The sequence below is a fragment of the Nicotiana tomentosiformis genome, chromosome 11 (assembly GCF_000390325.3).
Source record: "Nicotiana tomentosiformis chromosome 11, ASM39032v3, whole genome shotgun sequence".
In the NCBI taxonomy this organism is placed as follows: Eukaryota; Viridiplantae; Streptophyta; class Magnoliopsida; order Solanales; family Solanaceae; genus Nicotiana; species Nicotiana tomentosiformis.
This window is the reverse complement of record NC_090822.1, coordinates 127366898-127381703: the sequence shown is the minus strand read 5'-3', so window position 1 is coordinate 127381703 and position 14806 is coordinate 127366898. Positions and strand designations below refer to the sequence as shown.

The 14806-nt window shown below is 42.6% G+C and overlaps 2 long non-coding RNA genes across 2 annotated transcripts in view; both read left to right on the top strand.

The window, feature by feature from the left end:
• Positions 1–14806, top strand: part of LOC117277500 (uncharacterized) — a 170248-nt gene that overhangs the window by 53648 nt on the left and 101794 nt on the right. The gene's annotated exons all lie outside the window — the stretch shown is intronic.
• LOC117277499 (uncharacterized) lies at positions 13023–13832 on the top strand. Its single transcript, XR_004507802.2, has 2 exons — positions 13023–13368; positions 13561–13832. It is a non-coding gene; the product is annotated as an uncharacterized lncRNA (long non-coding RNA).

Below are 14806 nucleotides of genomic sequence, written 5' to 3'. Positions count from 1 at the left end.
TAAATCAAGTAGTCAAAATCAATATCCGAATAACAATAGTCATGGAAGAACCACAACCCTAGAACGTGAAGTTTAGCTCCACATAGACATGGTAGCCAAACAACAAATCATATAAAGAAACATAAAAATTACTAAGTTTGGTGGGAGAAAGATGAAACTTGATGAATTCCGGCCTCCACAGCTTTGTCGTGGCTTTTTCCCCCTTCCCAATATGTTAGATAACCTAAAAGAGGCGTTTTTAGCTTATATATTGCGTACAAAAGTCGTGGGCCAAAGCTCTCCTATTCCTAGTCCAATTCGGCTTCAGGGATTGATGCTAAGGTGGATGCGACGCATCCACCTTGTCCTCTATTTCTCAGCTTTGCACGCGATGGTGGACGCGACGCATCCAGCCTTCTCTTCTACTTCCCAGTTTCGCACGCGATGGCGGACGCTATGGCCCAACTTCACTGCTAAGGTTGCATGCAGGATGATGTTTTCCTAGGTTGGATGCGACGCATCCAACCCTTCTTCCTCTGGCTAAACCACCTTTTCTTCATATTTTGCACTCCGAACACCTTAAATCGTCACACATAACTTAATTAGTCATCAAACCAATAATTACACCATGTTGGGTGTTTTAAAGATTAAATAACATCAAAAAGTGGTTAAAACATGGGCAAAGTAACATCAACACATATCGAAATATGCCAAACATCACTGCCTTTGATGTAATCGCACCTGCGAGGGTCTTGGCCGCAGGTGCGGCGGAATTGCGCAGATGCGGGACTCGCCTGGCCTGGGGTCTTCACAGGTCCGGCCATTTTGCGCAGAAGCGGATGTCGCATGTGCGACAGGAATGTCCGCAGATGCGGAACTTCACCTGGCAGCCTGGCATCGCAAATGCGAGTCTGCAAATGCGGAACTTTTATCCGCATATGCGAAAATGACTAGGCAGAGCCCATAAATTCGGAAGTCGCCATTTTTACTCATTTTTGAGTTTCAAGTCTCGGGTTTGGGCGATTTCAAGGGAGATTTTCACGACTTTGAATTGGATAACTGTTCTATAACCAAAAGTGATTATATTTCACAAATCCATGTCTATATTAATCATTTATTTCGGATTTAGATGGAAGAAATTGGAATTTTTGTAAAACTTTCCAAAAAAACAAAAATTTAGATTTGAAGGTCTATTTGACATCGAAATTGGATAATTCTTATATGGTTGAACTCGTAGCGGAACGGGCGTTCGGATTTTGCGAGTTTTTCCAGGATTTGAGATGTGGGTCCCACTGTCAAATATTTTAATGAATTTCGGATTTTTATCCGAAAAATTTATAAATTCATATGGAATTAATTCCTATGATTCGTATTGAGTATACCAAATTGTTTGTGAATATATTTGACATTTTTGGAGACAAAGTTAAAAAGAAAAGCTATGGTCGAGTAATTGATTGAAATTTGCAAAGCGAGGTAAGTGTCGTGGTTAACCTTGACTTGAGGGAATAGAACCCTTAAATTACTTGTTATGTGAAATGCATGTGAACGACGTATAGGCGAGGTGACGAGTGTCAATACATCGTCAAATTAATTGTTTTTCTTCTTACTTGAAAAATCATAAATTATTTTAAATCATAAATTAATTATTATAATAATTGTTTCTCTCCTATTATTTGTCAAATATTAATTCTTGAATTCATGTATTAATTGTTACATGCTATTTGAATTATGTGTTTTAATTGTTATTTGACATTTAGCATATTAAATATTAAACTACCTATTTTCTCTCTAATTTCCATAATAATTTATTATTTAACATTGTTTGTTTCATGATTAAATCATAATTATTGTATGTTTGTTGTCATATAATTTCATATTAATTGTTGCATTTATTGGGGAAATTCCTTCTATAAGAATTGGTAAATGAATATATTGGAAGAGCGGCTTGCACGCCGCAACAGAATTGATTGAAATGAATATATTGGAGGATCGGGTTGCATGCCGCAATAGACTTATTAAAAGACTTATTAAAAGTCCCCTAATATTTGCTTTTCCCATATTTGTTTCTGCTTTTGGGACTTGCCGGAGTGATTGGTTATGGAATTCAGAGAGTTTGGGACACTTAGTCCCTAGTTGTGAGTTTAAGCCTTAGAGTTTGGACCGTAGTCGGAACTATGTGAAGACGGATCCGGAATGGAATTCCGTTGACTCCGTTAGCTCTGTTGAGTGATTTTGGGGTTAAGAGTACGTTCAGAATGTGTTTTGGAGGCCTGTAGTAGATTTAGGTTTGAATTAGCGAAAGTTAGTTTTTCGGCGATTTCGGCCGATAGTGAAAATTTTTATATCGAGCTCGGAATGGAATTATGAAAGTGGATGTAGGTTTGTAGTGTCATTTTTGATATGTGTATAAAATTTGAGATCATTCGGACTAGATTAGATGTAGTTCGGCGTCGTTTGTAGAATTTGGAAAATTTTAAATTCTTAGGCTTGAATCCGTGCTTAATTCATGATTTTAGTATTTTTCGATGTGGTTTGAAGGCTCGACTAAGTTCGTATGGTATTTTAGGATTGGTTGGTATGTTTGGTTGAGGTCCCGGGGGCCTCGGGTGTGTTTCAGATGCTTAACGGAATGAATTTGGACTTAGGAAAAATCTGGTATTTTTGCTGGTTCTGCTGTAAATGCACATGCGCAAGGTTGCCCGCAGGTGCGAGCAAATTGGCGCAGAAGAGGAGTTGGGTGGATTAGTCAGGGGTCGCATGTGCGTGGGAAAAGGCCGCATCTGCGATGCCCGTAAATGCGCAAGACTGTTCGCAAGTGCGCAAGTTACGCAGAAGCGGAAGGGATTTTCGCAGGCGCGGCCCTTTCGTCGCAGGTGCGAAGGCAGAGAGGGGCAAATGAATTGCGCAGATGTCCACTTTGTTCGCACAAGCGCACCCGCAGGTGCGGAAATACCTGGGCAGTGGTAAAAACCGAAGGGCTTCGCGATTTTTGTCATTTTTGACTTTACAAACTCGGTTTAGGGCGATTTGTGAGAGCATCTTCGAGGCATTTCTTGAGGTAAGTCCCTTGTGCTTATTTTTGATCAATAATCTTGCTTTGCCATGTATTTTCCCACCTAGTTAGTGTGTATTTAAGGTGAAAATTGAAAGTTGGAGGGTATTGATTTGGAAGTTTGATTTGTGGATTTAGAGGACCATTTGGTGTCGGATTTTAGTAAATTTGATATGGTTAGACTCATGAGTGAATGGGTGTTCAAAATTTATAATTTTTACCCGATTCCGAGATGTGGGCCCGAGGAGACTTTTTGGGCATTTTTCCAAATTTCACGCTTTAGCTTCGAATTAATTAGCTAAATTAGTTACTTGTAGTCATATTTACATTATGCAATTAATTTGAATAGATTTGTGCCATTTGGAGCCGGATACTCATGGCAAGAACGTGATATTGAGTTGATTTGAGCGGTTCAAGATAAGTGGCTTGCCTAATCTTGTGTTGGGGACTTCCCCTTAGGATGTTTGATATTAATTGATGTGTGGACGTCGTGTACGTGAGGTGACGAGTACGTACACATGCTATTATTGCAAAAATCCCGTTTTTCCTTTCTAAATCATAAACTATTTTCCTTATTAAATTGCACTGATACATTTAATTATTAAACTTAGATTTGAGATACATGCTTACGTATTTTAACTGCCTAATTGACATTCTGTACATCATGCTTAGTTAAGTCCCTATTTTCCTTATATGTGTCTAGTATAAACTATATAACTCGATGCCATACCTTCCATTTCATCTTGCGTTGCATATTTAAATTAGGACTACGGACGTATTTCGGGAGATCCCCCCTGTACAACATATTTACTTTGGGACTACGGACTTATTCCGGGAGATCCCCAAGCATCGCATATTTACTTTGGGACTACGGACATATTCCGGGAGATCCCCCCACACTGCATATTTACTTTGGGACTACAGATGTATTCCGAGAGATCCCCCTGTTCTGTATATTCATTTAGAACTTCGGGATGGTATCCCCGGAGATTCCCCACAGTGTTTACCTTGTTCTGAGCCGAGGGCTCCCTTAATTGTTAAATTTTTGAGAATTTCTTTAACTGTGTTACCATAAATTTTACTTCTATCTTTTACTGTTTAATTTATTATATTTAATCCGATAGGGCATTGACCTAACCTCGTCACTACTCGACCGAGGTTAGGCTTGGCACTTACTGGGTACCATTGTGGTGTACTCATGCCCTTTCCTGCACATATTTTCGTGTGCAGATCTAGGTGCGAGCTATCAGCCTCGGGGTTAGTGTGTGCTGCTGATTCTAGGAGACTTCAAGGTACTTCTGCTTGCGTCTGCAGATCCTCGGAGTTCTCTTTTACTCCCTCGCCTAGAGACTTTCTTTATTATCTTTAGACTTTTTTTGTATAGAGCTACATAGATTATAGCAGCTTGTGACTTAGTGATATTCCGGGTCTTGGAAAGTTATTTTGTATATGCCGAGTGGTACTACTCTTGGTTATTCACATTATATTATTTATCTTTAAAATGTTGTGTTTTCTTTATATGTTTCGTAATATTAGGCTTACCTAGTCGTAAGGAGTAGGTGCCATCACGACATCTTACGGAGGGTTAAATTTGGGTCGTGACAAGTTGGTACCAGAGAACTAGGTTTATACGAGTCGTGAGTCACAAGCCGATTTATTAGAGTCTCGTGAATCGGTGAGAAGACGTCCCTACTTATCTTCAGGAGGCTATGTAACTGTTAAGAACAATCAAACTTCTTTGATTTACTTGTCGTGTCAGTTATTGACATCAAAAAAAATTCTAAGATTTTATTCTATTCTTTCTCATAGATGGTGAGGACCCATACCGGGAGGGCCGACGATCACGCACCTGAGCCCCCTGTCAAAGATGCTAGAGGCCGGGGTCGGGGTAGAGGATGACCACGCAGTGCAGCCCGAGCACCTGCGAGAGCTGCGTCAGAGGAGCCCCCAGCAACCTGCACTCCCGAGCAGAGGGTCCAGGTTGATCGAGCCCCAGGGTATATTCCTATGCCTCCAGTGGCTCCGGTTCAGCATGAGATCAGGGTAGCTGCTTCTGAGGTAGAGCAACTCAGACTTGAGAGGTACAAGAAGTACCACCCACCTACTTTCAGCGGACTAGCTTCAGATGATGCTTTGGGTTTTCTTGAGGAGTGTCATCGCATTCTCCGCACTATGGGCATTGTGGAGACGAGTGGGGTTTCTTTCACCGCTTTCCAGTTGATGGGAGCAGCATATCAGTGGTGGCGTGCCTATGAGCTGAGTAGTCTGGACGAGGCAGCCTCACTCACTTGGACTCAGTTTTCAGAGATGTTCTTGCTTGAGTATGTTCCTCAGAGCCTCAGGGATACTTGGTGTGCAGAGTTTGAGCAGCTGTGTCATGGTGCTATGACTGTGTCGGAGTATGCAGTCTCTTTCAGTGAGTGAGCTCGCCATGCACCGGCTCTGGTTGCTACAGTCAGAGAGAAGGTTCGCCGCTTCTTTGAGGGTCTCCACCCCAGTATTCGGACCAGCATGGCCAGGGAGTTGGATATGGACATCACCTATCAGCAGGCAGTGAGAATTGCTAGGAGAGTGGAGGGCATGTTTTCCCAGGACAGAGAGGAGAGAGAGACCAAGAGGTCTCGAGAGACTGGTCATTATTCAGGAGCTCGTGCACCAGCAACACGCTATGGTAGGGGTTTTGTGATTCGCCCTGTTCATTCAGATCTTCCAGCAGCCAGCGGTGTTCCAGCTCCTCCTAGACCTCAGGAGCCCTATTATGCACCGCTAGTATCCAGCATGTCTCCTACTCGAGGTACTATTACTAGCCAGTCCAGCAGGCCAGATCCGAGTCAGTCTTAGCTGTCGCCTACTTCTTGAGGTTATTTTGAGTGTGGTGACACTAGTCACCTGGTTAGAGATTGCCCCAGAGCTAGGAGGGGTGCACCTCCATAGACTTATCAACCTCCACGTACACCACCGGGTCCTCCGGTCATTTTTCCAGCACCAGCTGCCACCCCACCTCCTCAGCCAGCTCAAGCTAGAGGTCGGTGAGGTCAAGGTCGCCCTAGAGGGGGAGGCCAGGCCAGGTACTATGCCCTTCCAGCCCGTTCAGAGGCCGTTGCTTCATATTCATTCATCACAGGTATCGTCCCTATCTTTCATAGGGATGCATCAGTATTATTTGACCCAGGTTCTACGTATTCATATGTGTCTTCTTATTTTGCTCCACATTTGGGGATATCTCGGGATTCTTTGAGTTCCCATGTTTATGTATCTACTCCCGTGGGAGATTCTCTCGTTGTGGACCGCGTATATCGGTCGTGTTTGATTGTTCTTAGTGTTTTTGAGACCAGAGCCAATTTGTTATTACTCAGTATGGTAGATTTTAATGTTATCTTAGGCATGGACTAGTTGTCGCCCATTATGCTATTCTTGATTGTCACGCTAAGACCGTGATGCTGGCTATGCCAAGCTTGCCGAGATTAGAGTGGAGATGCACCTTAGAGTATACTTCCCGCAGGGTCATTTCATTTCTTAAGGCTCAACGAATGGTTGAAAAGGGGTGTGATGCGTATTTGGCATATGTGAGAGATGTCAGTATTGATACACCTACAGTTGAGTCAGTTCCAGTAGTGAGGAACTTTCCAGATGTGTTCCCAGCTGATCTTCCAGGCATGCCGCCCGACAGAGATATTGATTTTGGCATTGATTTGTTGCCGGGCACTCAGCCCATTTCTATTCTTCCCTACCTTATGGCTCCTCCTGTTGAAGGAGTTGAAGGAGTAGTTGCAGGAGTTGCTTGATAAGGGTTTCATCAGGCCCAGTGTATCACCTTGGGGTGCTCCGGTCTTATTTGTGAAGAAGAAGGATGGTTCTATGCGGATGTGTATTGATTACCGCCAGTTGAATAAAATCACAGTGAAGAATAGGTATCCATTGCCTTGTATTGATGACTTATTTGATCAGTTACGGGGTGACACAGTGTTTTCCAAGATTGACTTACGTTCAGGTTATCATCAGTTGAAGATTAGGGAGTCAGATATCCCGAAGAATGCTTTCAGGACCAGATATGGTCACTATGAGTTTCTTGTCATGTCATTTGATGCACAGTGTGTTCCGGCCTTATCTTTATTCCTTCGTCATTGTGTTTATTGACGACATCCTGGTGTATTTCCGGTCTAGGGAAGATCATGAGCAGCACCTGAGGACCGTGCTTCAGACTTTGAGGGAGAAGAAATTATATGCAAAATTGTTTTATTGTGAATTCTAGCTTGATTCAGTGGCATTCTTGGGCCACATAGTGTCTTGTGATGGGATCAAGGTAGATCCGAAAGAAGGAGGATGTTGTGCAGAGTTGGCCTAGACCGTCATCAACTATGGAGATCTGTAGTTTCCTTGGTTTGACGAGGTATTACCGTCACTTTGTGGGGGGGATTTTCATCCATTGCAGCACCTATGACCAGGCTGACCCAGAAGTGTGCTCCGTTCAGGTGGACCGAGGAATGTGAGGAGAGATTTTCAGAAGCTCAAGACAGCTTTGACTACAGCCCCAGTATTAGTATTGCCTACAGGTTCGGGGTCCTACACTGTCTATTGTGATGCCTCGAGGATTGGCCTTGGAGCGGTATTAATGCAGGACGGTAGGGTGATTGCCTACGCGTCTAGGCAATTGAAGGTGCATAAGAAGAATTATCCGGTTCATGATCTCGAATTAGCAGCTATTGTTCACTCCCTGAAGATCTGGCACCATTATTTGTATGGTGTTCCCTGTGAGATTTACACTGATCACCAAAGTTTGCAACACTTGTTCAGGCAGAAGGACCTTAATTTGCGTCAGCGGAGGTGGTTGGAGCTACTTAAAGACTATGATATCACTATATTATACCACCCGGGGAAGGCCAATGTAGTGGCCGACGCCTTGAGTTGCCGGGCAGAGAGTTTGGGGAGTTTGGCATATCTTCCTGCAGCTGAGACCGGATAGATTACTTCAGAGGTTAGAGATCCCAGAGTGGAAGTGGGAGCGGATCACCATGGACTTTGTAGTTGGACTTCTACGGACTTTGAGAAGGTTCGATGCTATTTGGGTGATCGTGGATCGGCTGACCAAGTCAGCTCATTTTATTCCAGTGTTGACCACTTATTCTTCTGAGAGGTTGGCTGAGATTTATATCAGAGAGATTGTCCTCCTTCATGGTATTCCAGTATCCATCATTTTAGACAGAGGTACACAGTTCACATCACGGTTTTGGAGAGCCGTACAACAGGAGTTGGGTACTAGGGTGGAGTTGAGCACAACCTTTCACCCTTAGACGGACGGGCAGTCCGAGCGCACGATTTAGATTCTTGAGGATATGCTCTGTGCCTATGTGATGGAGTTCGGAGGGTCATGGGACCAATACATGCCACTTGCAGAGTTCGCTTACAACAACAGTTACCAGTCCAGCATTCAGATGGCACCGTGTGAGGCTTTGTATGGTAGGCGGTGTCGATCCCCAGTGGGTTGGTTTGAGCCGGGCGAGGCCCGAATGATGGGTACAAATTTGGTCCAGGATGCCCTGGATAAGGTGAAGGTGATTTAGGAGAGACTTCGCACAGCCCAGTCTAGGCAGAAGAGTTATGCGGTCCGTAAGGTTCGTGATTTGGCATTTATGGTTGGTGAGCGGGTCTTGCTTCGGGTATCGCCTATGCAGGGCGTTTTGAGGTTCAGGAAGAAGGGCAAGCTGAGCTCGAGGTTCATTGGTCCTTTTGAGATATTGCGGCGAGTTGGAGAGGTTTCTTATGAGTTTGCCTTGCCTCCCAGCCTAGCAGGAGTTCACCCGGTATTCCACGTGTCTATGCTCCGGAAGTATCACGGTGATCCGACTTATGTATTGGATTTCAGCTCAGTCCAGTTGGACAAAGATCTGTCTTATGTTGAGGAGCTTGCCATTTTGGACAGACAGGTTAGAAAGCTCAGGTCAAAGAATATTGCTTCAGTAAAAGTCCAATGGAGGCGTCCGCCAGTCGAGGAGGCGACTTGGGAGACCGAGTAAGATATGCGCAGCCAGTACCCTCATCTTTTCACAGTTTCAGGTATGTCTTTATACTCGTTTGAGGATGAATGATTGTTTTAAGAGGGGGAGGATGTAACGACCCGGACAGTCGTTTTGAGAATTTGAGCCTCGATCCCCTAATATCTGCTTTTCCTATATTTGTTTCTACTTTTGGGACTTGCCAGAGTGATTGGCTATGGAATTCAGATATTTTTGGGACACTTAGTCCCTAGTTGTGAGTTTAAGCCTTAGAGTTTGGACCGTAGTCGGAACTGTGTGAAGATGGATTTGGAATGAAATTATGTCGACTCTTTTAGCTCCGTTGAGTGATTTTGGGGTTAGGAGCACATTCAGAATGTGTTTTGGAGGCCTGTAGTAGATTTAGGCTTGAATTGGCGAAAGTTAGTTTTTCGGCAATTTCGGCCGATAGTGGAAATTTTGATATCAAGCTCGGAATGGAATTCAGAAAGTTGATATAGGTTTGTAGTGTCATTTGTGACATGTGTGTAAAATTTGAGGTCATTCGGACTAGATTTGATGTGGTTCGGCGTCGTTTGTAGAATTTGGAAAATTTTAAAGTCTTAGGCTTGAATCTGTGCTTAATTCATGATTTTGGTGTTGTTCGATGTGGTTTGAAGGCTCGACTAAGTTCGTATGGTGTTTTATGATTGGTTGGTATGTTTGGTTGAGGTCCCGGGGGCCTCGGGTGTGTTTCAGATGCTTAACGGAATGACTTTGGACTTAGGAAAAATCTGGTGCTTTTACTGGTTCTGCTGTAATCGCACCTGCGCAAGGTTACCCGCAGGTGCGAGCAAATTGGCACAGAAGAGGAGTTGGGTGGACTAGTCAGGGGTCGCAGGTGCATGGAAAAGGCCGCATCTGCAATGCCCGCAAATGCGCAAGACTGTGCGCAAGTTACGCAGAAGCGGAAGGGATTTCCGTAGGCACGCACGCGCAGGTGCGGCCCTTTCATCGCAGGTGCGAAGGCAGAGGGGGGCAAGTGAATTGCGCAGATGCCCACTTTGTTCGCACAAGCACACCCGCAGGTGTGAAAATACCTGGGCAGTGGTTAAAATCGAAGGGCTTCGCGATTTTTGTCATTTTTGACTGCAAACTCGGTATAGGGCGATATGTGAGAGCATCTTCGAGGCATTTCTTGAGGTAAGTCCCTTGTGCTTATTTTTTATTAATAATCTTGCTTTGCCATGTATATTCCCACCTAGTTAGTGTGTATTTAAGGTGAAAATTGGAAGTTGGAGGCTAGGGATTTGGAAGTTTGATTTGTGGATTTGGAGGACCATTTGGTGTCGGATTTTAGTAAATTTGATATAGTTAGACTCGTGAGTGAATGGTTGTTCAAAATTTATAATTTTTACCCGATTCTGAGACGTGGGCCCGGAGAAACGTTTTGGGCATTTTTCCTAATTTCACGCTTTAGCTTTGAATTAATTAGCTAAATTAGTTACTTGTAGTTATATTTACATTATGCAATTAATTTGAATAGATTCGGGCCATTTGGAGTCGGATAAACATGGCAAGAACGTGATATCGAGTTGATTTGAGCGGTTCGAGGTAAGTGGCTTGCCTAATCTTGTGTTGGGGACTTTCCCTTAGGATGTTTGATATTAATTGATGTGTGGGCGCCGTGTACGTGAGGTGATGAGTACGTACACATGTTATTATTGCAAAAATCCCATTTTTCCTTTCTAAATCATAAACTGTTTTTCCTTATTAAATTGCACTGATACGTTTAATTGTTAAACTTGGATTTGAGATGCATGCTTACGTATTTAACTGCCTAATTGACATTTTGTGTGCCATGCTTAGTTAAGTCCCTATTTTCCTTATCTGTGTCTAGTATAAACTGTATAACTCGATGCCATACCTGCCATTTCATCTTGTGTTGCATATTTAAATTGGGACTACGGACGTATTCCGGAAAATCCCCCATATACTGCATATTTACTTTGGGACTACAGATGTATTCCGGGAAATCCCCCAACACTGCATATTTACTTTAGGACTACGGACGTATTCCGGGAGATCCTCCAGCACTGCATATTTACTTTGGGACTACGGACGTATTCCGGGAGATCCCCCTGTACTGCATATTCATTTGGAACTACGGAACGGTATCCCGGGAGATTCCTCACTGTGTTTGCCTTGTTTTGAGTCGAGGGCTCCCTTAACTGTTAAATTTTCGAGAATTTCTTTAACTGTGTTACCGTAAATTTTACTTATATCTTTTACTGTTTAATTTATTATATTTACTCTGATATGGCCTTGACCTGACCTCGTCACTACTCGACCGAGGTTAGGCTTGTCACTTACTGGGTACCATTGTGGTGTACTCATGCCCTTTCCTGCACATGTTTTCGTGTGGAGATCTAGGTGGGAGCTATCAGCCTCGGGGTTAGTGCGTGCTACTGATTCTAGGAGACTTCAAGGTACTTCTACTTGCGTCCGCAGACCCTCGGAGTTCTCTTCTACTCCCTCGCCTAGAGACTTTCTTTATTATCTTCAAACTTTTTTGTATAGAGCTACATAGATTATAGCAGCTTGAGACTTAGTGATATTCCGGGTCTTGAAAAATTATTTTGTATATGCGGAGTAGTACTACTCTTAACTATTCACATTATGTTATTTATCTTTAAAATATTGTATTTTATTTATATTTTACATTATATTAGGCTTACCTAGTCGTAAAGACTAGGTGTCATCACGACACCTTACGAAGGGTTAAATTTGGGTCATGACAAGTTGGTACCAGAGCACTAGGTTCATAGGAGTCGCAAGTCACAAGCCAGTTTATTAGAGTCTCGTGGATCGGTGTGGAGACGTCCGTACTTATCTTCAGGAGGCTATGTAACTATTAAGAACAATCATACTTCTTTGATTTCCTTGTCGTGTGAGTTATTGACATCAAAAAAAGATTATATTCTATTCTTTCTCACAGATGGTGAGGACCCGTACCGGGAGGACCGACGATCACGCACCCGAGTCCCCTGTCAGAGCCACCAGAGGCCGGGATCGGGGTAGAGGACGACCACGTGGTGCAGCCCGAGCACCTGCGAGAGCTGTGTCAATGGAGCCCCCAGCAGCTCTAGCTGGAGCGCCAGGACCGGAGATCCCTATTTCTACTCCAGCCCTCAAGGAGACTTTAGCTCAGTTCTTGAGTATGTTCAGCACTCTTGCTCAGGCTGGACTATTTTCGATAGCTCCCGCTACATCTCAAGCCGGGGGAGGGGCACAGACTCCCACAGCCCGCACTCCTGAGTAGAGGGTCCAGGTTGATCAGGCCCCAAAGTATATTCCTATGCCCCCAGTGGCTCCGGTTCAGCATGAGATCAGGGTAGCTGCTTTTGAGGCAGAGCAGCTCAGACTTGAGAGGTACAAGAAGTTCCACCCACCTACTTTCAGCGGACTAGTTTCAGATAATGCTCTGGGTTTTCTTGAGGAGTGTCATCGCATTCTCCGCACTATGGGCTTTGTGGAGACGAGTGGGGTTTCTTTCACCGCTTTCCAGCTGAGGGGAGCAGCATATTAGTGGTGGCGTGCCTATGAGTTGAGTAGTTCGGATGAGGCAGTCTCACTCACTTGGACTCAGTGTTTAGAGATGTTCTTGCGTGAGTATGTTCCTCAGAGCCTCAGGGACGCTTGGCGCGCAGAGTTTGAGCAGCTGTGTCAGGGTGTTATGACTGTGTCGGAGTATGCAGTCCGTTTCAGTGAGTTAGCTCGCCATGCACCGGCTCTGATTGCTACAGTCAGAGAGAGGGTTCGTCGCTTCATTGAGGGACTCCACCCCAGTATTCGAACCAGGATGGCCAGGGAGTTGGAGATGGACATCACTTATTAGCAGGCAGTGAGCATTGCCAGGAGAGTGGAGGGCATATTTACCCGAGACAGAGAGGAGATAGAGGCCAATAAGAGATGAGTTGGCACCTCTCATTGGCCAACAATCATATTTATCCTTTTCCTCATTTAGCTTATTTATCTACTATATTAAGAAGAATAAAAATAGAAAAGACACGCCTTTAAAGTCTTAGTACACGCCTTACTCACTTTTTGTAACGGTTGCAGATCCATTGCCACCACTTTAATTCTTATTCCGTAATGTTTTATAATCCCTTCCGCCCCTTTAGAACAACCACCAACTTCTTTTCATCTCCTCACTTTTTGGAGGACTAGGAATCAGGCTGCTTGCCTACATATTTGAAGTACCCACATGTCGACAGGAAAATGTATGAAGGAAACTTGAAGTTCACACGCAAAAACTCGGAATTTTCTACAAATCATGAGAGTTAGGAATGTTGTTATTCTCAAGTATGTCTTCCTAACAATATTTCTATACTTCTCTTCTATTATTCTTCCTTTCATCCCTTGGATCTTGACTATATGTACCGGCAATAATGACCAAGATGATAAATCAGTTGTGTGTTTCTCTATATTTTTATACTAGCTTTTACTATGTTCATTATTCTGACTAAATTATGTCGTACCATAATGTTGATGTAGAGAGGCTGAAATAGGGGATGCATGTCGTACATAGCCCGTAACAATCCTTTATATTCAAATATCTTGAACACCGTTGTCCATTGAAGTTATAACAGACAAAATCACAGCTTGACCTCCGGGGAAGACGGGAGCATGTACAATTTCTATTGTTCTTCTTTCTTATTTTGTGTTTTTCATTTTCCTTTTCAAATTTGTTGGAGACGGTCTCCATAGACACATTGTTCTCTGGAAAACATTGAATAGACGATGATGGATTCATCCTTTTACGTTTATGCGTATTTTACTTATATAACTTTAACTTTTTATGACCCTTATCCACAAACAACAAATATATATATATATATGGATGAAAGAAGAACAGCAAAATTGAAATTGAAATAATAGGATGAAGAAAACGAATCAAGGTGCATCAATTCAACTTAAACAAAAAAGAAAACAGAGGATGAATTCCAATTTATTTGATATAGTCATAAAAGTTGATTAGACACTGAGAGAATATTTACAAAGGATGACTATATGATGCAATGTTTATTTTCTGGAGCAGGCCATCTGTGCCAACCCAAAACAAACTTATGTTCTCCCTATTAATGTGCAGTATGCACTAATTCGACATACTCAAAAATAATTTAGTAATGTTTTCAGATAGAAAAAATTCTTATTTTTCATGTATATTAAATTTTTTAATTCAAACTACCCTTTCATTGTTTAGATGTTATTTTCATACAAATTTTTATTCACATCAAGTTGTGTTCCACAAATTAATAAGATTGAATCCTGAGCAACTCAGTGAAAACTTTCACAAAAAGTTATTGGTTCTTATATTTTGTTGGGACATGGAACTAAGGAAGGGACATGTCTGGATTTGTTTTCTCTTGGACATATCTGGAAAATAAATTGACTGTATTTGATTTTAATACTTATTTTCCAATTCGTTTTAATTGATGCTCCTTTTAACCGGTGAATACTACTAATATCTTATTAATTCATTGAAGGCTAGCTAACTAAAGTAGCAAAAGGTTGGAAGGGTCAAGAAAGTTTTCTGTGGTAAAAATAATGAGAGGTACACTATGTGAATTATTGAAACGAGATGTTCATCAACTTTTATTATTTGGTCAGTATTGTGTTCTCGGTAATGAATAGATTTTAACCAATGATTATTGAAACAGTTTACCACATGAGGATTTGCAATTAAAGTTTAGCAATCATAGATTATACAAAAATAAGTATCTCTATAAGATTAAGAATT